Below are 23798 nucleotides of genomic sequence, written 5' to 3'. Positions count from 1 at the left end.
TGAAATACAGACTGGGAGTCCTCAGAAGACTCCATAAAGTACATGAAAATTGAGGTGAAATATACTGAGACTGGGTGGTTTGGAGATTGACTGGGGAGGCACTGTGAGACTAGAGTAGGAAGACCTCATACCTAAAGGTCAGAGATAGCACTGACTATGAGATGTTTGGATGAGGTAGTAGATCAACATGGTATGGAGGAATTGGGGAGTGGAGGTCCTGATGTTAAGGAAAACTCTTACATTAATACAAGGTAAACATCCTTAAGAGATGTTCTCTATAAAAATGCAATAGAAATGTATAACACAAAGGATTTTCCTTTGCTCTGACTTCTTGGATAAATATTCTAATGTTAATGTGTTATAATCACCCTATTAAGATTATTACTCAATTTATTTAGTTAGGAGTCCAGATTTATTTAATATTAAGATACAAAAAGTGATCTGAACTATACTGGAACTTAAAATTATTTCTATGCTTTATTGACTTCAGGGAGGGTGGCATTAAGTAAGTTCTCTACCCAGTTATCTAGCTTTTTTGATAAGAAAACAATCTTTAAAATGCATAGCAGTTACTAATACTGTCTTGTAATATATTAGAAGACAGTGGCAGCTATCCTGTGCAATCACAGATTTATAAGTCCTCAGAGAATTAATGCACTGAACATTCTATACATTACTTCTACAGTATGTCTAAAGTTACTACTAAACACTTAATGATAGAGATAATCAACATAGATTTACATTTCATTGTGAAAGTTTTTAACATAAGTCTCTGTAAATTTCCATTTAACATATATTTGACCTATGAATGACTTAGAAGATTATAAGAAAGAGGAATGAGAGGCTAAATCACTCGGCCAGTGTAAATTGAGGTAAAAATAACCCATTGATAATACCTTGTGTCTTCTTAAGTTTCTGAATTTATCGTGAAGTTGACTCAAATGCTTGTCAATCTTTAAGAGTGTTAATTACTTGGAATTCTCCATGCTACCTTCTTTGACTTTACAGTTACATATACTATTTTCTTTTGCAAATGCATTTTGAGTCTTTCTGATCAAGCTCCTAATATATTAGTACATGTGGAAATTCCATTTTATCCCATCCAAAGTAGCACCTGAGAAGCTGCTTTTGGGGAATCACTGCAGTGAATACTTTTCACATTACAGACTATATCTTCTTGTTTGTGTACAGACTGCGTTCCTCATACAAGGCTCTAGACATTCCATTTCTCTGCATATTCCTCGACTTCGGAGGTTAGTTACCATCTATATTTTTTCACTCCAAGCTTACAAGATAGAAATCCCTTGGGTCCCTCCATCATTTGTTTGTTTCCTTTAACTCCTGGCAGCTCCAGCTCTGTCTCTGGCAGCTGCTGGGGAAGCCTCTCTTTTAACCTTCCCTGACAGACCCTGAGATCATTCTGGGAAGCTCTAGTAACTTGCCCTTCTAACCCCCTAGTGCTTTCTTTCCTTTGCAGATGTTTTGCTGTGCTTTTCATAACCATAAATGTATTTCAAATGAACCACTGTAGGTTACATTTGCTGCAGCCTTTCTCATGCTAAGGTTCTAAACAAGTTTTAACAGCTGTTAAGAAGGCTGGCAAAAAGCCTTGATTGCTAATTCTGTGCTAAACTGCTTTTCACAATGGGACATTCTACAATATTTGATACCATCTTTAAAGCAAATGATTTCTACCTTATATTATTGCTGCTTGTATCATACTCATTGCCAGCTTTGAAAAGATTCCATGTCTGTACTTTTCTAAATGCGGTTGATTTTATTTAAAACTGTATAGAGAAGTTAGGGGTCCTCGAGGTACTAAGGCAGTCATGATGGAGAAACAGGTAAGAGTGGTGTCAGTAGGGGCAAGTGAGTTGTTATGGAAATATAGTAAATTGTACCTTCTGGAAACATTATTTATAAAGATATGTTTGTTCTCTTGGCTGTAATTTGTAAATAGGTGGAAGGCAGGCTGCTTGGTTAAAATTTGAGCAGACAAATTCAAATGCTCTTAGTGTGTTTCTAGTGTCCTGGGGTCAGGGGAACTGCTCAGTACTCTGGCGTGAAGTAATGAAGATGTGCTCAAAATTTGACAAAGAAATGCACGCTGCAGTGAATTCACTGCCCGCCAACAGAGAGTGCATCATATGTGTGACAAAAAGGGGGATGCCACATTAATAGGAAATCAGTGAAGACAGAATTGGAACTGTAACTGCTAAAGGTTGCTTTTACAGGTCACATCTAATCTGTCAATGTTTCCAAATTATTTCTCAATTATCAAACAAAAAATTTTAACATTCTAACAGGGGAACTGAGCTGCATTTTACTGTTTCATGACTCATGATTTATCAAGTAAGTTTTATTGGAGGATTTCTTATTACAAAGATATTTAGATAATAAATAATAACACATAATAAATTCAATAATTGATTGGAAGAACACATGGAATCTCATTATATTTTTGTATTCATCAGTGTATTTGCCCTTCACTGCAGTTATATCCTTGATTTTTATGTATATTCAAACATATCCCTGACTTTTAAAAAGTCTGAAAAAACTAGAAATGGAAAAGAATTCAGTAACATGATAAATAATAACCAACACCGTATTTAACAGTGAAACATTAGAGTGTTATTTTCTAAATATATGCATTATTAGTGTACTCAGTGTATAGTATGTTAATAGGCTGAGGATAAAGGGTTTCATAGTCAGTTAAGTATGAAAAACGGTTGGTTAAAGTTTTTGTTTTCATGCAGAATTTCTCAGGACCTTCAGTGTGGCAAAAGTCACTGGTATTCACAGAGGAATAGATAATTTGGTGGCCTCACAAATGTTTTTGACCCCAGAACTCTCTAGAGCATGTCCAGAGAGCAGGACTCTGAGGAAGATGCCTTGGCAAACAGTGACACAGTGTTCAGCAGACATGAGCCAGTACATGCTAACCTCCTGTCAGCAGTTCCTCTGGTCTAACTCACCACAGACAGAGGTGTCATGCTTGTAATGTGGTTAGATTTCATTGTACATCAGAATCAACTGGGGATGTCTGTCAAACTTTAGACTTCTGGACTTCACTGTGCTTCAGCAGATTTAGTCTGAGATCTAAATGTTAAGAAGCATTGAGTGAGGTTTCTGATGTAGGTATCTATAGTTTATACTTTGAGGGACACCATTTTAGAAAGATTGGATCAATTAGTAAATAAAAAAAGATGAGTGTAATTAATTATGTAAATTTGAGCCACACTGAGCAGTACCCCTGGCCCCGGGACACTAGAAACATAGTGTTTTGTGCTAATCTCGGACTATTAATAACCAAGGCCAGGGTTTGCCCCACCCTTGTGGTTGTTACTATGACTGCAAGATGTCCTTCAGGAACAACCATCCAGAAACTAAAAAAAATGAGGCTTTATTATTTATAAGACCAGGAAATTGCACAACACAGCTGGGACTATACAGTGAGGTCACAAGTAGAGACAGAGGGCACCAGGTGGAGGTTCTGCTTTTGTTGGAGTCGTGTGTGCGTGCCTAGGATTTCAGGTTCACTCTTCAGATGAATTTAAAACCCAATAGTGGGAACTTAAAGTGAGGGAAGAGAAAGGGCAAGTGGCCCAAAAGGTCACAGTCATTAGGTCAGTTACAGTCATTGAAATCAACCAAGATCACTGAAATGAAAGAGCCTCAGTGGTAGAAGGTGGCCTAGTTCTTTGTCTAGTCCTTTGGCAGGCAGTGTGTTTATTTATGACAGCAAAGATAGCCATCTTTGAAGTGGATGCCTCTTTGCAATGGGTGCCCTGGCTTAAATCAGTCACTTGCATTAGAAAACAACAACAACAACAAAACACCTTTCAGGCTTACAATACACACTGATAGATCACGCGTTCAAACTGGGAAATTATGAAAGCATATTGACAAAAGGGCAAGAAGTATGGCTAAGGACTATGCATTCGCTTCCCATGTATTAGTCATCTTTAATACTCATATGCCAACCTCGGACTTACTGACTCGCTATTGCATTGAAATATTTGTGTAGTCTGCACTTTAAATCATGTGGTTCATAAGTGAAAACAATGAAGATGCCCCTTCTCTCGATGAACCTCGACCTGCACTTGCCCTTTTGTATTTCATGCCTCTCTCTGCTCATGCTATTCCCCTCATCTGCAAAGTCTTTTTCCAGGTTTCTTCCTCTGGTTAATGTGTTCTCTGTTGAGTATGAATATGTCGAGGTGGCTTGAAATGGGCATAATTTATGTATATAGCAGAACGGGTAATGATTGAGGCTGGGAAAGCATGTGTATATGTATTGTTAGGACAGGAATAGTGTGTTAATCTGCAACAGGTACTAAAGAGAGCCTACAATTCCAAGGCAGGTTCAGAAGGACTCAGGTGATCCAGCAAGCTACAGATGCATAGCAATTCAGGAAGGAATTGGTACTAGGAAGAGAAGCAGTACAACTGGTATTCAGTTCCCAAGATACTCTTTTTTCACCTCGTGGAATTTTTCTCATCAGTACATCTGGTTTGCTTGTTTGTTGGAAATACTTTCATTCCTTTTTGATTAATTTTCACACCTCCATGGGTCTGTCTCAGCAATAGCTCTTTTCTGTGCATTAATAATGATTCCTGGTTACTGACTGAATAAGAAAGCTCTTTCTATCAGGTAGAGAGACATACATCTTTGGATTTGAGTCAAAGCACTTATTTCTCATTATTCTGAAAATAAACGTCAACATTATGCTTCTTGGTTACTTCAATCATCACTACTTCTTTTCAGTCTCCAGCTAAAGGAAGCAACACATCTTGCCATCTCCCTCATTCACATTTGGTGCTAAAATTTTTGTCAAGATGCCAAATATCTGCCATGATAGATATATATGGGTAGATGGATTGGGTCATAATGTTTGATAATGGAGAAGAATTCTATTTAAGTGTTTTACAGATGTTAGACTTTACTCCCTTCTGCTATGAGACCTGTTTCCGGGCAAAAGAAAAGAAAGGATATTGTATTTAGTTATGATTCATGAGTGTCAGGATTTAAGTCTTTTAGAACATTGTGGGAGCGGAAAAGGTACTGGAAACAGGAAGCCAGGCTGCCATAAGCACATACATAACAAGTAATTAATTGACTACAGACATGAGAGAACTTAACAGAGAACATTAAGAGAATACTATTGTACATGAAATGTATTAATGTTAATATTGTGAACAGCTGGATGACTGGATGTTTGATAATGAAACAAGTCATTTTAATTTGATCTAAGCTTCAGCTTTTAATTGAATTTATAGGAACATGGGGAAAATTAACAGGCAGTTTCTGGCAATTCAAAAACAGTATTTTGTCTCAGAGTCTAAGCTTCTTCCTAAATTTGAGATATTTGACTCTGGATAAAAATGGACCAAAGGACAATAGTGTTCAATACTTAGGACAGCAGTGCCTCCAGTTTCAAATAAATACAGATTGTCATTGTTTGTCAGAAAGGTAACTCTTCCTTTGGGCATAATTCCATTTTACAGTGACTAACAAGTCAGCTCTAATTATCAGATACTTGGTTGAATCCGCTACGTGACTTTTTCCTCTGTGAAATGTCAGGAATATCGTGTGGAATCATTTTTCAACGACCTTCAAAGTGGAGCAGTATGCTGAGGCCAGAGATGAATCTTCTTTGTTAATAGACCCCAGAAGAACTGGGCAAGAAACTTTTTTTTATAATGGGACTTCATGTCTTTTGACTGGGGCTGCTGAAGACTTATGTGTTCAGAATTGCTGCTTCGTACAAGAAACATAAAAGACTATAAGTTTTCTTTTTCTGAAGAGGGTGCCCTGAGCAATCACATTTGTATCCCAATAACCTCAGTGTATAATCTAACCTGTCACTGTTTTGCATCCTCAGATGAAATGCTTTATCATCTTACTCCATTGCTCAGTAGAACAATGCAAAACAAAACAGACTCTTCTGTGGGAGAAGACATGAATCACCTTCTGGAGTAGAGGGGAAGGTGCCTAAAGATGAAGTATACTGTTTCTTCTCCCTGCAGAGGTGATGGATCTCCTCTGTCCATCTTTTTTTCTTATTAAAGAACAGATTTTGTTGTTTTCACCCAGTTCCCAAATCACATCAAGCTGAAAGTTTACTTTTTCAAAAACTGTTGGGTCAGATTTTCTCCAGTACAGAAAAGGCCAGTTCAACAGCTATCTACTTTAAGTTTTCAATAGTTGTCTTTATCCCAGTTAATTTCTCCTTTATTTTCATTCTGTAGCATCTTATATACAATTTGACTTCTTTTTATTTTATTTTTTCATGTGTCTGTTTTAGATCTCATTCTAAATAATGAACTTACATTGGGCAAGAATCGTCTCTTATGTCTTGCATCTTCTATAGCATCTAGAAAACTACAATGTACACTTTAGGTGCTTTAGAAATGACTAGCATAGCATCTTCATAAATGTCCTTGGGTAGTCTCTGTATTAGCAAAGTTTAATTGAAAAACTATTTAGTGTCCAGTAAAAAGTGTGGAAGTCCTTTTTGTTAATATTCCTTGGTGGAGACATTATGTAGGAGCTCTGTTACTTGTACACTTTGGTATTTATTACATAAATCATAGGTTGGAATCAGTAGATTGAAACCTGGAAATAATTCCTTTTTAAACTACTTTGAAAAAGCATCAGTGAAGGTTTCAAACCTTAAGAATATTGTACCTTTAAAGGATCACACATAAAATGTGCAAAATAATCTCCAACTTAAGAGGTTATGATCAAACTATCTCTAGATGTTTTGGATAATTAGTAATGATACCTGCTGATGTAAGGAAGGGCTAGAACAATTGATTTGGTTGATTGTTGTTGGTGATACAGAGGTAAGCAAGATATAGAAATATACAGCTGCTATGTAAGCCCAGGAATGAAAGGAAATTTGGAAGATGGAGTCAGCTTCTGATTATCTATGTATAGATAATTCACACCCCATGACATGTTTTAAATTTCATTGCTGGCTAGTTTTCCCTTTTTACCCAGTCTCTTGCCTTTTCCCTCTTATCAATTTTGTGATCTTTGGAAACTTCCACTTAGTTGGGAACTAGATTCAACAAAATATAATCAGCAAGGTAAATTTCTGGAGAAAATAACTGCATGGAATGGAAAGCAAAACACATGGCTAGAATATAGTAGACTCCAGGTTGCACATGAATGGGCCCATGTGCTCTTGTAGACCTACTTATGCACTGTGAAAGCTCTTCTCACAACGTAGGTTGCTCAACAACCTTATTTGCATCAGTCTACAGTACTCAGTTGGGTGACCTAATTGGTAATTCTTTGTGAAATACTAAATGCTGTTCACTGTTACTATAGATATTGGCCAGACAGAGTTTGGACCCCATGAAACATTACATATTTTCGATCTATTTCATCAATTGCTGAACAACATGTAGGAAAAAACGCTTTCAGAACTAATGCAGCAATACTGATAGATTGAAAATTCTGGAAAGTGTGTGTTGGTCACCAGTCTGTTCTGGGCTCTGTACAGAATACCCTCAAAGTAAAGGGAAAGACAATGTCATGGGGATTTGACTTGAAATAAGCAAGGAAAATGATACTAATACATTTACCTTTTCTAACTCCTCCCCAATCCATTCATTTTTACTAAAGTGCAGTATTATGGAATGTCCTTAAATCATGGATGTTTTCTGACAAAAAATTTGTTAAGAGCTAAACAACTTAGACTTGTGCCTTTTTAGACTGACTTTTTTCCTGCATCAGTTAACTCCTTTTGTGTATTTGTCTTGTGTCCTTATAAGCACTGTAAGGACTGAGTGTAGCTCCCTTATCCTTTGTATTCCCCATAGGCTGTGCAGTGTGTATGAATGAATAACCTGATGAATCTGCTTTCTTCTTGCACATCAGTGTCTATTTCATTCAATACAGACAATTGTCTTTTCTCAAGGAAATCAAGAGACTGGAAGCTTCCGTGGCCCAATCCTATTTCACCTTCAATATGAAAGGGTTCTTCCGATATCTTACTTCCAATACCATTTTCTCTTATTTCTTTTGCCCTGGGACTTCTTTTCTATCTTTTTTCTTATGTTTGTACTTCATCATAAAATAAAAAAATTTAGATCTCTGAAAGATATAGTCCAATTTCTTATCTTTCTAAATTTGGTTACCAATACTACATACTTTGCTGTCATAAGGGAGCAATTTCATTTTAAAATAGCATTAAACGTTTATATACATTTTCTTTTTGGCAACCTTCTTTAAACATTTTAGTAGCCTGTGACTGTGCTGAATGTGTAAGTTAATGAAGGAGTGCATCTTGACTTTGACTTGTGATCATTAGAACAAGGTTCATGGAAGGGTCTGGCTGACCTTCATACTTACAGGAATCCAAATGCTACAGTATACATTTTCCTCTTTCCTAATTTAAGTAGAAGGAAGGACTTCTTTACTACTCTATTAGTTCCATGAAGGCAGAGATTATGGCTTTCATCTCCATTCTCTAGAACAGTGCTTAAAACATAATAGATCATCAATGAATATTTTTAGAAGGAACAAATGTAAATGAAGATAATATGATCAAGTAGCCACACTGACCTATCTGCTCCTCAAACCTGCTAATTAATTTCCCACCTCAGGGCCTTTGTACTTGCTGTTTCCTCTGCTCTGGTGGCTCTAAATATCCAGAGATTAATTCCATCATTTTATGTAGATTTATGTTAACTGTTATTTCTTTATCAGTCCTGCAGTCTTTTAAAATAGTCTACCTCCATCTACCCCACCACAACTGTTCTTATTCTCCTTCACTTTTTCCTCACAGAACATATTATGATGACATTGTATTATATCATTATGTATTTGATGTTTTGTCTTCTTTCCTCCTCCTCATCTATTACCACTATGGAATATGATGGCCATAAGTCCTGGGACTGTATCACTCCAGGTTCTGAGGAAACAGAAATCTTTGCAGATGGTTCAAATAAGGAGACTTTTGAAGGATCATTTCCAGGAGTGTTGGCAAGGTTGTGGGAATAAACAAGGTATACTGAAACTATATATTGTCATGAAAGGTCAAGAGGAAGAAAGGATGTTAATAAAGCCCAGTGAGAGCAGGGTCTGGGAAGGAGGAACAGCCTGAAAGATGTAGTCTTGGGGAAACTCAACTAGTGGCACAGAGAGACATGCCCCTGGAAGTCATGAGGAGCAGGAAAAGAAATGACCAACTCTTCTCTCTTCCAGAACTCCAGTCTCCCACCAGTGTGCCTATTGTAAAAACCTGAGCAGAAGCCAGCTGGCAAGGAGCCCAGGTGAAGTAGTTCTCAGAGGTCAGAAGACTCTTGGGGAGCAAACATGCCTGAGAATGTTAGAGAATGAATTTGGTGAGTGAAACAGAATAAATAGCACAGGTATATTGTTTGGCTCTCTGATGTCTTTCATGCCCAGAACGGTACGTACTGCACTTTAGGCACTCCATAAATGTTCGTGAAATAAAATAATCAATGGGAGCAAAGGAACTGTAGTTTTGCTGCAGCATATTATCCTGGAGGATCTCCGATTTTCTTGTGGGGAAGGGTCATTGTCCAAGGCTTATGTCTGGGGAAATCACAGATAGCTATTCGCGAAGGAATGACATTCAGTGTTTTTTGTTTATCATCGCAATCCAGTAACTACTTAAGTTGTAATTTATGGGTTAGATCTTAATATTCAAAAAATCCTGGAAGAAATTTTCCAGTAAGAAATTATGGCAAGTATGTGACTTTCTCAGAGTAAAAGGCACTACAAAATAGCTGCAGAATTACTTTATTATTTCACCAGGTAAGCGAAAAGGATTTAGTGATCACTGATCAATCAGCTTTAACTTCCAGCTTGATTCATGGGGATTCATGGGGATGAGCAGCATAAATAGGGTACATAGGGATATCTATGCTCTCAAACTCTGTCACTTGTGAACCTCTACCTCTTTCATCCTGCTTTATAAGAAGACCACTCTGATACCAATGTGAAGGAGGGATTAAAAGGAGTGTTATTCACTGAAATAGGGAAATAGGAGAAGGATCACATTTTAGAGGCAAGATGATGACTTTAGTTTGGAATACTGAGTCTGAGGTACCTGCTGTTTACCCGAGAGGTAATATCTTGCTGCAGTGGGGATATATGGGTCTAGATCTGAAGTAAGAAGACTGAAATTTATTAGCATGCAGGTGGTCGTTGAAACCATGAGAGAGGATAATACCAGCTAGAGACAATTTGTAGCATGAAAAGAAACACAAGCAATAATAGTGTCTAGGGATGAAATTGAAATCGTAAGAGATTCAGAGAATCCCAACTGAAAGGTCGATCTGAAAGTGCCAGGCACACAGAGAGAATGTGGGCATGAGACAATGATTGTGACAAAGTCAGAGCAGCAGGGAAGAGTGTAGTAGTGTAGCAACAGAGCCTGGGGAGGTTCGTGGAGTCCCTCAGCCAGCAGGGTCTCTCACAGGACATCTGCAGCCAAGGTGGAGGGTGAGGAGGGAGCTGCAGGGTGCTGAGCTGACCTAGAACAGGTACTAAATGATAGAGAGAGTAGTGAGAGGATCATTGGTGGGGGTTTTGCCAAAACATTCTCACTGCAGTGGTGAGAGCAAAAGCAGAAGATAGTAGATTGAGAAGTGAGGAAATAGAAAAAAATAGAAACAACAATTCTAGACTGTTTTTTCAAGGAGTTTACCTATAGAGAGAAGGAGAGGGGCCCAGTAACTGGAGGAGGAGGCAGGCTCTAGGCAGGATTTTTGCATTGTTTACTTTTAAGAGGAGGGATTCTTGAGCATATGGGTAGCCTCTGAGGACTATATTGAAAATGAGTGAGAGAAGATGGCGGAGGGAAGAGAGAGAAAATGAATGAAAATAACAAATAGGTGAGGTCTTAAGAATTGTAGGGAATGGGGTCAAGAACATGGGTGGAAAGACTTGTCTTGAAGCTGAGAAGTGAGACCTTTTCTTCAGAGACTGCATTAAAGATGAGGGTGGTAGAGAAATCGGTTTTTGGTATTGAGATGGAAAGTTGAGGGAGTTGATATTTCATTCTCTAAAGAAAAAAGCAAGGCTGAGATAAAAGAGGTAGTGGATATAGGTCACTTTGTGAAAGTGGTAAAGCTTTGAAATAGGAGGAGCCATTTAAGCTGGAAGGGCCTTTACAAATCTCTTGTTCTGTGTTTTCAAACTTCCATTTTTCAATGAGCATGACCATTTCTCCAAAGCAACTCTTTGCAGAAGTCCAGCATATATAAATCAGTAGAGGTTCATTGGCTTAGATGGAAGAGGTGGAGAGAGGCCCTGAACCCCAAACGTTAGGCACCCTTGCTTCCTACCTACCCATCCTCCTTATCGCTCAGTGTACTTCCTGAAGCATGTCTGAGGAACCCCTAGGGTTCTTTTGAGCAGTTTCAAATCCATCAACCTTGTCATTTTGTAGAGGGAACCAATCCAGAGGAATGGATTGACTTGTCTGGAGTAGGGTCAGAACCACAATCTACGTCTCCTGATTCCTAGCCAGATTCTTTTACTATACCACACCATCCCACTGCTTATGGACCTAAAATCAATTGCCCTCCATAAAAGTCTCCAAAAACCTGAAACTTTAAGCTTTATTTTTTCCAAAAACATTCACCCTTAGATGATCTCTTTGTTTACTTCATATTTTCCTTTGTTAAAAAATAAAAGGAAATGTTTTTTCCTACCTACCTGACAACTTTTAGATTAAGTGAGAAAGTGTGACATGCTTAGAGATTCTGAGAAAGAAGTGGTGTTGCACATTCATATATTAGTTGTGAAAAATACAAAGGCTTTTCTGGGGATGTCATCAACCAGAAATGGGAATGAAAAGCTTTCGAATATTTAAAAATGCTAAATTACTACATGTAATCTTCAGTAACGTTTATTTTTTCCCTGGAATTATGTTCCTAAAATTCATCCTGTTACTGTGTATATTTGTAGTTCATCCCTTTTCCCTGCTATGTAATAATTCATTTTCTGAATATACCACTACTTACTGTAGTTTAGGGTACACGTATATGTGACAAAACTAGAGTTTTTTTTTTTAAAGCCAAGAAAAGGGTTTTTTTTTAAATTTAGCACAATAATGACCTGTTAAGGGGAGACATGGAATTAGAATGCCTAAAGGCAGCTTTATTGTTATTAATAGTACTTTATTGCAGTGGTTCTCTAAGTATTATCTCAAGGCCACCAGCATAAGCATCACCTGAGATCATGTTTTCAGGTTGTCCCCCGACATGTTTAATCAGAAATTTTGCATGTATATCCAGCAACCCATAGCGTCACAAGCTCTCCAGGGGGTTTTGATGTGCGCTGAAGTTTGGGAACCACTGCTGTAGTGCTATGCTTTATAACTCACACATAGGCTTCCGTCTCCCTCATTGCTCTTTCTCTCTCATATTACATAGTACAAAATAAAATGAAAACGTCTGACCAGTGACCAACCAGAAATAAAGAGCTGTAGAGATATTAGAGCTATTTTAGAGCTATTCTTTTTGCAGGCTATTTAGTCAGAAGGGCAAAGGGTGGAAAGAAAGGAGAGGGGAGGAATGATATTATGGAGCAATTCAGGAGGAAGGTGAAGGTGAGATAAGAGGTTCCTTTTTGTGTAGTATGTTACGATAAGAGTGTAGTTGAAAATACAGAGTACTCCTTGAAGTATATGTATGTATCTGCGTGTGTGTATTTGTCTGTGGGTGTAAATGCTTAGAAGGATACCTTGCTTAGAAAGGTTAGCATGCCCCACTGATAGAGATAATTACTCCCCCTCTCTACCTACCCCTGCTTCTGAATAATTTAGACCCAGCAGGGAATAACTTACCCTCACCACAGGACACAACTGCTTTTATTCAAATAGATCTTGCTGCCTTGTCCAGGCATGCTAAAATGAAATGCAGCTCTATCATTACTACTTTGACTCCCATTTTTTGATTTTGGAGCTCCACTTGCCTTTGCAAGCTCTCTTTTCCCTGCTGCTATCATCATATATCATCGTATTGAAAGTGAACACTCACACAAAGGAGAAAAAAGGCATAGTCTTTATTTATTTTGAAAGAAACTAGTTATTAACTGAACATTTATACTTAAATGGCTTACTGGTGTTCAGACTGCAAAAGGATAGTCCACTCTGAAAGGTACCACACAGTCTAGCAGTTAAAGATGTCATTGTTGCACACAGAGGACACAAAGAACTTTAACCTGCCAAACACCCAGGGACACTTAGAGAAGAATGTCTTGAAAGAAATTAATTGTGTAACATACACACTCTGAGGAAAAACACCTCTAGCAGACAGAAAATCGCACCAAATGCTTTTACACATTTTTGGGGGATTGTCATTTCCAACCTGTTTTGGGCCAAATGCTTTTACACATTTTTGGGGGTTGTCATTTGCAACCTGTTTTGGGCCATAGAGTTGCCAGAGCAGTAGTTTATCCTCTTTACCAAACTTCTATTAAGGGAAACAAAATTCCTTTAGAAGGTCTCTTATTATCACCTTGTTTGATATGCTTGACATGGTGATAAACTCCTAACCAGTCTACCCTCCTCCTGCATTGTCCGCACTACAGTCCATTTTTTCTGCCACTGCTAGATTGACCTTTATGAAGTACAGCTTTGATTGTGTCATTGGTCCACATATTACATCTCTGCCTTTGCTTTGGCCAATTAGAAACCCAGTGCTGACTGTGAGCCCTGCTGTTAATAATTGTTCAGGGCCTTCTTTACACATTTGTGTGCACTAACCACTCCTGGTGTCATTTAACTGTCTCATCATCATTTTAGCCTTTAGTCTCTGCGTATTTTTCTCTTGTTACATTGTACTTATTGCTGTTGGTTGGCTCAAATTCATTTTGGAATGTGGAAAGTGAAAACAAACAGATGCATAATGCAGCCGATCATTCTCCTTCTCAGAGGCTTTCACCGCCTCCCTTTGCATGCTAAATAAACCCTGAATTGCTCAGTCCAGCTGATATCCTCCCTGATTGTGGCCCCAATACACTTCTTCTGTAGGTTTATTGTCCACTCTCAGAGGATGTCCATTTATGGTCCATTAGCCTGGGTCACTTGCCTTGCTCCCAACCTGCCATATGTTTTTCTGCCCTCCTGCATTTATACTTGCTGTTACTTCTATCTGGATTATTTTCTCTCTCATCTCTGCCTGTTGAGATCCTCTCTATTAAATTCTGCAGCTCCATTGCTACTTCTTCCCTAATTCTCCCCTGATCCAGCCACCATTTATAATCTGCACCCTCCAGAGAATTTCCTTCATTACCCTTATCATATTCTACCTTGTATTATAATTATTTGCACACTTAGCTTAGCCACCAACCCCTCATGCTCTGAAAAATTAGAAGCTTCACAAGAGTAGGGACCACTCCCCATTCATCACTGTATCCTCTGTACAGCATGTAGATGAGTGTGTTGTACACAGTAGCTGCTCAACACATATTTTTTGAACAAATTTATATGAAAAAAATAAATGCAACTGTACTTTTTGTGTGAGAAATCTCATGTTTTAGCATCTGGATACATGTAGGCATATATCTATATAGATAGAGATGCATATATACATACATAGATATATAGGACCGCTCAGGACAACTCATTCCCACTGTTGGCAAACCCAGCATGAAAGGTAGGTCCTGCTGCCATAGGGTCAGTAACAGTACCTCGGAAGAATATCTTTCTTCTTTTTTTCATTTAAAGAGAACATAGCCCCTGAGGGTTGAATAATTTGGGGGAAAGGATCTAGGGAACATTGAAAATATAGTTAAACATTCACAGAAGAAAATACGGACATAGTGCTATAATAATACTCACCTCTAGGCAGAAAATCAAGCTACAACTTGTATGCTCTTCTATGCTACAGATACTGGGATGGTTAAATGTCCCAGTGAGTTGCCCAAACTATCTGAGAAGTCATCAGACACCCTGAGTCAGTCTGAAGAATTTAGTTATATGCCCTTAGAGATGGAGACAGGATACACATGCCAAAAATAGATCCGATGAGCGAGTGCTGCAGAAGTCCTAGTGTGACAAAATCAGGAAGCAGGACTTTATGGAACTGAAAACCATAACAGGAAAGCAAAAGACAATGATAATGCTCTATTCTTAAAGTGATGCTGTTAAATAAACATACAAAGATGCCAGAAGTTCAAAACGATTCTCATTTTCCTCTTTGTACTTTATTTTTATATACCATGTTGTCTTCTTCATTATCACTTCTAAGCATTAAATTCTGAAAATACATTCTTTTGACAAGACGCATCACATACTTCATATTTACCTAATCAGTTAAAAAGAGAAAAGAAAGAAAGAACAAGACAGCTGAGGAACAAAAAGGAAAAGGGACAAAGAAGACTTCAAAGTAATTACGGTGGAGGTTTTTGTTTAGGCTTGAAAAAATGGCACTCAGCATGCTGCTCTGACATATGGTTCACTCTATGACTCTCAAAACCACATAGTATGAATAATCCAAAGCTTGCCAGAATGTAAGACTTTTATATTAAAGCCATTCTTTTTTTTCCCCTTTGGCATTGTGTAGCCACTTTGCTGCACAACAATGGGAACACATTTCCTGCCTTTTTTTTTTTTTAATTCAAGAGTCAGCTTTGGAGTTTAACTAAAATTTCTCCATCAAATAAAGTGGGACAGCAGTACTCAGGACTATTTTTATGTTTTTATTCATCACCTGGGTCACAGAAGAATCCTAGCTTGGAAGTCTGAAAAAAAAATGGCTTCTTTAATCTTTTGTTTGGAAGATACCACATGCATCTTTTACATAATGTAGTAAAGATGTGTAATTTTCACTCTTTATATACCTCTTCTTATTGTTCCAAGCAGTAAAATGAATGAAATAAAATTGTGCTTTTTGTGCACATATTTGATAATAGGGTTTGTATCTAAAGAATAACCTTGCAAAGCATTATATTTCTTTTTTTTTTTTTTGAGAGGGCATCTCTCATATTTATTGATCAAATGGTTGTTAACAACAATAAAATTCTGTATAGGGGACTCAATGCACAATCATTAATCAACCCCAAGTCTAATTCTCAACAGTCTCCAATATTCTGAAGCATAAGCAAAGCATTATATTTCTGCATTAGGTCTTCATAAGTCATCTTCATAGAAGTTGCTAAGCAGGAAGAGGCGATATGACATGTTGCACATAATGTATTCAGGTTATGTTGGAATTGCTGTGGGATTACATTTCAATTTTTTCTCCTGTTATCCCTGTGACAACCACCTACTGCCTTAGTGTTTCATTAAACTTAGTTACCCTCCACATCACCATCTGATACATCTTCACATTCATTAAACAGGTAATATCACTCTCCTCCTGAAAAAACCTTCAGCATCTCCCCCTTGTTGGCATTCAAGTCCCTCCATGATTTGGCTCCAATTCATCTTTCTAGCTTTTCCTGTTTCACACACACACTCCTATCTGTCCTTTCCCACTGCTACTGCTTTTGCTCTTATAATACTTTTTACCTGGACCATCTAATCCCTCATTTCTATGTTTATTTATTTTCAGGCCCAGTTTAAATACTCCATGTTTTACAGTCTTACACCCTCCATTTCTTATAGTTTTCAAATCTTATTATTTTCCCTCACATTAGCTCCTCAACTGCAGGACCTACTTTTTCCTTGTACACGGTGATTGCCAATAATACCGAGGAATGATGGGAATGATCTTTAATGTCCACCACTGGCTCTCTGAACCTTTCTCTCTTAAATACATTTAGATATTGACAAGTTTCTGGTTAAGGGCACTAATGTTGTAGCAACCTTTCTTTCGATAAATTAGGGGAACCAGGTGATTTATACACAATGGTGCTGTTCATGATTAGAGATGAAATATTTATTACGTATGGACATAACATCACATTCATTAATGGAAAACAATAGTTCAGAGCAAAGAATTGATCAGTGAATCAATAGTTAAAGTCAGCATACATAGCACAGCGGGATGTGGTTCCCTCAGACATTTGAAGGAATGACCAAGCCATCAATTTAGCTCGCAGAATGTGGGACTCTGCATGAAACAAAGCCTTAGATACATCAATATAACCACACTGGCAGACCTGAGATAAGAGTCTTTTTAACTTCAAGCAGAATTTGCATAACTCCCAGAACTCAAGCTTCAGGTGCCAACAATATTCAAAATAATCTTTACAGTTGTCTGAGGGTTTAGCTATCTCCCACTGATAAAAGGTATTTAGAGTTTCTTGACTGATCACTTAAAATCAAATGTCCCAGCCACTTGTATAAAGGCTTGAGAGCTCTCCTCCCTGTTTATTTGGTGAGTTAAGTTGGCAGGCTACCACCACAGGGAATTTGATGTCTATTAGTGCCACAGGTGTGAGTCTTGCAATCTCTCTTTCTGGAACATGTCCAGGATGTCACTGTTTTGAAGGCTGGCTTCCCCTTGGAAAAAAAAGGAAATGTATCCCGCACTATTGCCGCACTGAACTGTAGGCCATTAAGAGCTAAAAGCCTTTTGAGACATAAACATAGGTGACAAAAGATTAATTATTTTGGCATTCTTTATAGGAAAACTGTGTTCCTCTCTAAAGAGAAAACTCCATGAAGTTGGTCATTTGTGGGTTCCTTATAAGTCCATCTTTTGGGGAACGGGAAGGAGCAGCTAAATTATCTGATTGTGTGGGTGGTCTGACAGCAATATCTGCTACCTGACCTTAGGCACGACATACCTGATTCGGCTGACTAGTGGAGTGTGGACTTCCTTCTTCACTGCCCCATGCATGTCCCTTCTAAAGCTGTGCCAAATTATCTTATATTTTAAAAAACTTTTTGTCTCTGATAGCTTTGACTGAAGAGTTGCAAACTAGATATGGAGGAATTCAACCACATGAAGTCCCTAGGCAAATTTTGGGGCTAAAGAACTGGAAGATTTTTCTAGAAGCTGAGTAAGTATCTTGTAAAAGTAACCATCTATTGTTCATTCAGTGAAAGAATTTATACCCTGGCAGAGTCTTAATGAGCTTGTGTAGTATTTTGCTGTTCCTCTAGGAGTTTGTCACTCACTAAAAACAAAACAAGCTAACAAACCAATACTGTAGACCACCAAGCTGCCTTTCCCACAGAATGTTTTGCTCAAAGGGATCTGTCCAAATTTGGGAAACATGGGTTAAACAAATTCAAAGGCTTTTGAATATAGGACTTCTCAAAACCTTTTTTCTCATGTGCTTTGTGAATCTCTAAGAGAAAGCTAGATTTATGCAGTGTTTCCCAGGGGAAAACCATTAAGGCACATTCCTCAGGTTCACCCAGTGGGACCAGGGTGTAGGGTCTGCCCTTTGATGTATATGAGTGTAGACTGAATACTCAGTAACAACGAAATTTGTTGGCTGCATCACTATTGAAGAACAGTTCACATAGCTAACTAGCTTTGTTTTCTTTTGTGGATTGAACTAGCTCTGCTATTGTAACATTCTGTTCTTGGCTTAAGTAACAGTGCAACTAGGGTAATCCTGCATATTTTTGGTTTAGGTCACTCTGAGCAGTTAATTTGCTTCTCTTCAGATAAATAGTACAAACAACACTGCCCTTATGGAACATTCTTTCCTTGAGTTTCCTTTTAGAGTGTTCATACAGCTGGAACTAAGGAGGACTAAAATTATTTAGTTTCTGGAAGGAAAAGTGGGCTTCTGCTAGTTTGGTAGGTATCATAATTAAAGAGTTTTCCACTAGGGATGGAGCAGTAGCATTGGATCTGATGCGAATGGTTCCTTTTTCATGGCTTATTCACTCATTTGGTAAATATTTACTGAGTGCTTACTATATTCCCAGCATTCTTTTCAGTGTTTGAGATAGAACTGTTAACAAAAATCTCCAAACACATGGACCTTGCATTCAACAGTGGAAGGAGATAGACAATTAAATTAATGAATAAATGATATGTTTACAGATTGGACAATTGATAGGAAAGGAGCTAAAAGAAGGTGCTAAGTTGGAGAATGACTAAGGGGAATGAGGAGTTCTTTATATTTAAAAAGTGTGATTGACCATTTGCTTCTAATCTCAAATGTTTGCTCTGTAATGCAATTCTGTGGTAATAAAATGTAATGCCTCTTCTTGATTTTCTTTATAAATTTATTCTATAAAGGGGAGGTGATAATTGAACTGACAAGGAGCCAGCTATGGAAGATCTAGGACAGATTTCCAAGCATAAGCCATAGGAATCACAGGGCTGAGGTAGGAGCTTTGGCTGGTTTCAACAGTAGAAAAAAGGCCAGTGCTCACAATAGTGAGCAAGGGAACAAATAATTAGCATGATTTAATAGATTAGTGGTTCTCAAAGTGTGGCCAGGTAGCTTAGTAGTCACCCATAGGCTAGGAAGCTGAACTGTTGGGTTCAAGGGATAAGAGATGGTGTCCTCAGGTACCCAATTCACATAGGTTCTGATGGTTCTCTGATTATGAATAATCAAGGAGATACTAGCTAGTGAAGTAGTTCTCAAAGTATGATCCCTAATCCAGCAACATCAATTATCACCTTGAAACTTATTAGGAATGCATATTCTCAACTCCATCCCAAACCTACAGAATCAGAAACTCTGCAGCTGGGGTCCAGCAGCCTGTGTTGGAACCAGCCCTCCAGGTAATTGTGCTGCCAAGTAGAGAATCACCACCATGGTAGAAAATAACTAGGAATGTGGATGTGGGGTAAGAGAGTGTCACTTTAGACTGAGAAGAAGTGTCTTCTTTCATTTAGAAGCCTCGCTGTCCATTTGTGCACTTAAACTCATCTTCTTCTGGGAAAGACCTAGCTTCATTAATCCATTAATTTTTCCTGACTGTATCAGATCTAAACAACTAGTGCTCTCAGGGTGGCACATGAATTATTCCAGTTAATCCTCATACCAACCCTGGGGGGCATAGGTGTTGTTACCATTCCCATTTTATAGATCAGGACATGGGGGCACAGAGAACAAATTTGCCCCAGGTCATGCAGATAATCATAAGGAAGGTGTGAATCTGGACAGTCGGGTTCCACAAACACATTAAGATGTACTTTCCTACACTGCCTTTCAGTACAGCTGGGTACAGTTGGGGTGATTTGATCTAGGATAACGTTGTTCTAACAATTGCCTTCACTTTGATTTAGTCTGAATGCTGCTCATAGGGGGGTTATCTAGTGACTATTCTAGTCCAAGGCTCTGAGAGGTGAAACAGCTTGCCTAAGATTACAGAGCCAGGACTTAAAGCCCAGGTTCCTAACTTTCAACTCAGTGTTAATAGATGTCCATTGAAAACAAAACTGGTGAAATAAAATAAAGAAAACAAAGCCAGGCCATATATCCAGCAGCTCATGTATGTACCAGTCTTCCTTTCTCTTGCTATTGTTAGCACAATGAGCTCTTTTTCCTAACCCTCATGCCCAGGAAGAATTACAGTACCGGGTCCCCTAGGGAGAATACTGCAAGCATGGTTTCCTTGCACACAGAATTTCTCCATCTAGGCTGCAAGAAGGGAACGTCGGGTTCTGTGACGAATACCTTTCATTGTTAAACCCATGAAAACAGCAATGCATCAAAAACAAAGTAGCTTTTTGCCCCATTCTTTTCTGTTTCCTAGCTCTTCTGTTTGTTAGCCTTGTTTTGTTTTTTAACTGCTGTCCTCATTGTACCTGTAGTGGAATTTCGCTAAGGCAATGTATATAAGTTTATTTTCTGTATACCCTTAAGAAAATTATCTATCACCCCAGCCCTCTCAGCTTAAGGCCTTATCACAAAACTTTGGCCATATTGATCATAAACTCTCCATTCTGACATAGCAGTCTGAAGATAACCAGTTTTTCTGGCTGCACCTTCTGTTCTGCCTTTACAAACATGTGATGTATAATTTAAGTTTTTAATCTCCAACAGTTTATAACAAAATTCTGTCATGATAAAATGTACTACCTCATGTTGATTTTCTTTATAAACATACTAACTGCTCTTGTCATTTTCCCTTTATTACAGTGGACAAATAAATTATTAATTCTGATTTAAAATCTAGTTCTGATTGGCATGATTTTAATTTTCATTCGCATTATTCACGCTATTTTGGGGGATTCTCTTAGAGAATTGCTAAGAGATTGTAGTGAAGTCATATTTGTAAATTAGATGTAATTTTAAAATACATTTCCATTTATTACCAGGCTCCCAAACAACTTCTATTTGAAGAAAAGAGAAGTGTCTTCAAAATATCTTTGTATGTTTATAACATAAAATTAATTTTATCCTTGGTTGTCCCTCAAATAGTATCTGTGAGAGGGAAGAATGTTCCCTTATAATTTTTTGAAGGAGAACTCTTACTTGTAGATGCTTTCTTCCTGAAGTAGTCTTGAGAAGAGAATATGTGTTAAGAAATAATGCCCACACTCTTTGTGAGGATCTGAGAAGGTGTTCTACCTCTTCCTCCTTTTTTTAGGCTTTGCTTTCAGTAAAATTACGGCTTTCAGAAAGAATATCTTAGTAAAAAATGTGAGTCATTTTGCTTTAATGCTAATACTGGGTTTTCTGGTACAGTGAAAGAAAATATATCTAAACTGTTGTAGATCCTGAAAACTGGGTTACAGGCTAGGGTACTACAATATAGAGATTCTGTGTTTTACAATTAATTTTAATTAAGAGCTAATTAGATTTTCAGGTCAATTGTTATCTGACTTCCCTGGCACAGCATGTTAGCAGCATCACCACAACTTGAGGAGTTACTAGGAAATGTTCTTACCTTTACTGTAGCTGATTAACTGCACATCATATCTGGTGAGGGAAAAGGCTCACTTCTGTTCCCAGTGGAAGGAGTTCTGATGCTAAAATTTAAGTGTCTTTTCAGAAAATTGAGGAAGTTTCTCTTTATTCTATTTGTTTTTTTCATGTGTACATGTTCATTTCGTTTCATCAAACAACACATAGATATGCAAATAGTTATATAGAGACAGGCATGAATGTTTTTATCTAAAATTTTAGAAGGTGTGCCAGACACTACGGTGACCAAGTGTCTTGGTTTGCCTGGGACTGGGGGCCTTTCTATGAATGCCAGACTTTTTAATACCCAAACCAGAAAAGTCTCAGATAAACTGAGATAGTCACCTAAGTTTAGAAAGTCATTCTAATATGACGATTCAGAAGCTTTGTACTCCACAAGGGTGAATTCTGGTTTAAAGGGGGGAGATTTGGAAAGATAATACTTCTGGTACATAATATAGCATATGTGAAAATGATTGAATTAAGTCAACAACAAGGCTGAGAACTACTCAGGTATCAAGATCAGAGGTAATAGGCAAGTATGAGAAGATGAGATTATTAGACTGTATTCATGCTGTAATCATAGGTAATAATCTTACATTTTACAATTTTATTTTGGGTCTCAGCGTTCAACTCCAAGTGTTAAAGAAACTGGGGTTTTTATATTGAGCTGAACAATAATCAAAAGGATTATTAAAAATGTTTGCACTATTTATTTTTATCTGCTTGGCATGCAATAAAATGCAACAGTCTGTGAATTATTGTGTAATAGTTACCAAATTGTGTCATTAGATGTGAGACAAATGGTTGGGATCCACTTAAATGTACTGCCATTTTCAGCCTATGGAATTCTATTATATTATAGCTCTGAGAGAACTGTACATTTGCATGTGAAGTCTAAAATTGAGACCAAGAGTCTTGGATTTTTAGTTCTTTGATCCAACACAAAGTTACATGCTTCCAGCCAAGCTGCTTAAATTTAGTGCCATGGTTTACGGATTCTTTCACTTGCAAGAGCAAAAGTTAGCTCTCAACTTCTAGGCTGAACATTTTTGGATAGTCCATAAAAGTAGTAGTTATTTGAAGTGAAGATGGGAGACAAGTCAGCTTTAGATCAGAAATGAGTTCTATGAATGCATGATATAGCCACAATTCTTTTCCCATGTTATTTGTCTGTCAGGAACCAATGTGGTTAGTTAGGGTCAAGCACAAAAGTCCTCTGAATTTCATTATCTGCTTCTAAACTACCTATCGAGTCTTATTTCCCACTGGACAGCATGGCATGGGAGTCAGCACATTTGTTCTAAAAGTTGACTGACTGTATTCATAGCCTTGTTCTAGCATGATAAACTCTGTTACCTTGGGCACATTACTCAATCTCTCTGTGCTTCAGTTTCCTCATTTACAAAATTGGCTGTTATCAAGCATATATAACTCATGGGGTAAATATATGTAAGATACTGAGAATAATGTCTTGCACAGTGTTTGCTGTTATTACTATTATTTTAATTTTAATTTTAATATATTTTTTATTATTTTTTATTTTGGTATCATTAATCTACAATAACGTGAGGAACATTATGTTTACTAGACTCCCCCCATCACGAAGTTCTCCCCACATACTCCATTACAGTCACTGTCGATCAGTGTAGAAAGGTGCTATAGAATCACTACTTGTCTTCTCTGTGTTGTATAGCCCTCTCCATCCCGCCCCCACATTATGTCTGCTAATCATAAAACCCCTTTTCCCCCCTTGTCCCTCCCTTCCCACCCATCCTCCCCAGTCCCTTTCCCCTTGGTAACTGTTAGTCCATTCTTGGGTTCTGTGAGTCTGTTGCTGTTTGGTTACTTCGGTTTTTGCTTTGTTCTTTTTTTTTTTTTCCTGGTAATTTTTATTTATTTATTTATTTATTTATTTATTTTGGTAAGAAGTCCCCCCCCACATACCTCTTCACAGTCACTGTCCATCTGTGTAGTAAGATGCTATAGACTCACTACTTGTCTTCTCTGTGTTGCACAGCCCTCCCTG

This window comes from Manis javanica, chromosome X (genome assembly GCF_040802235.1).
Source record: "Manis javanica isolate MJ-LG chromosome X, MJ_LKY, whole genome shotgun sequence".
Classification (NCBI taxonomy): Eukaryota; Metazoa; Chordata; class Mammalia; order Pholidota; family Manidae; genus Manis; species Manis javanica.
Note: the sequence above shows the minus strand (reverse complement) of the source record.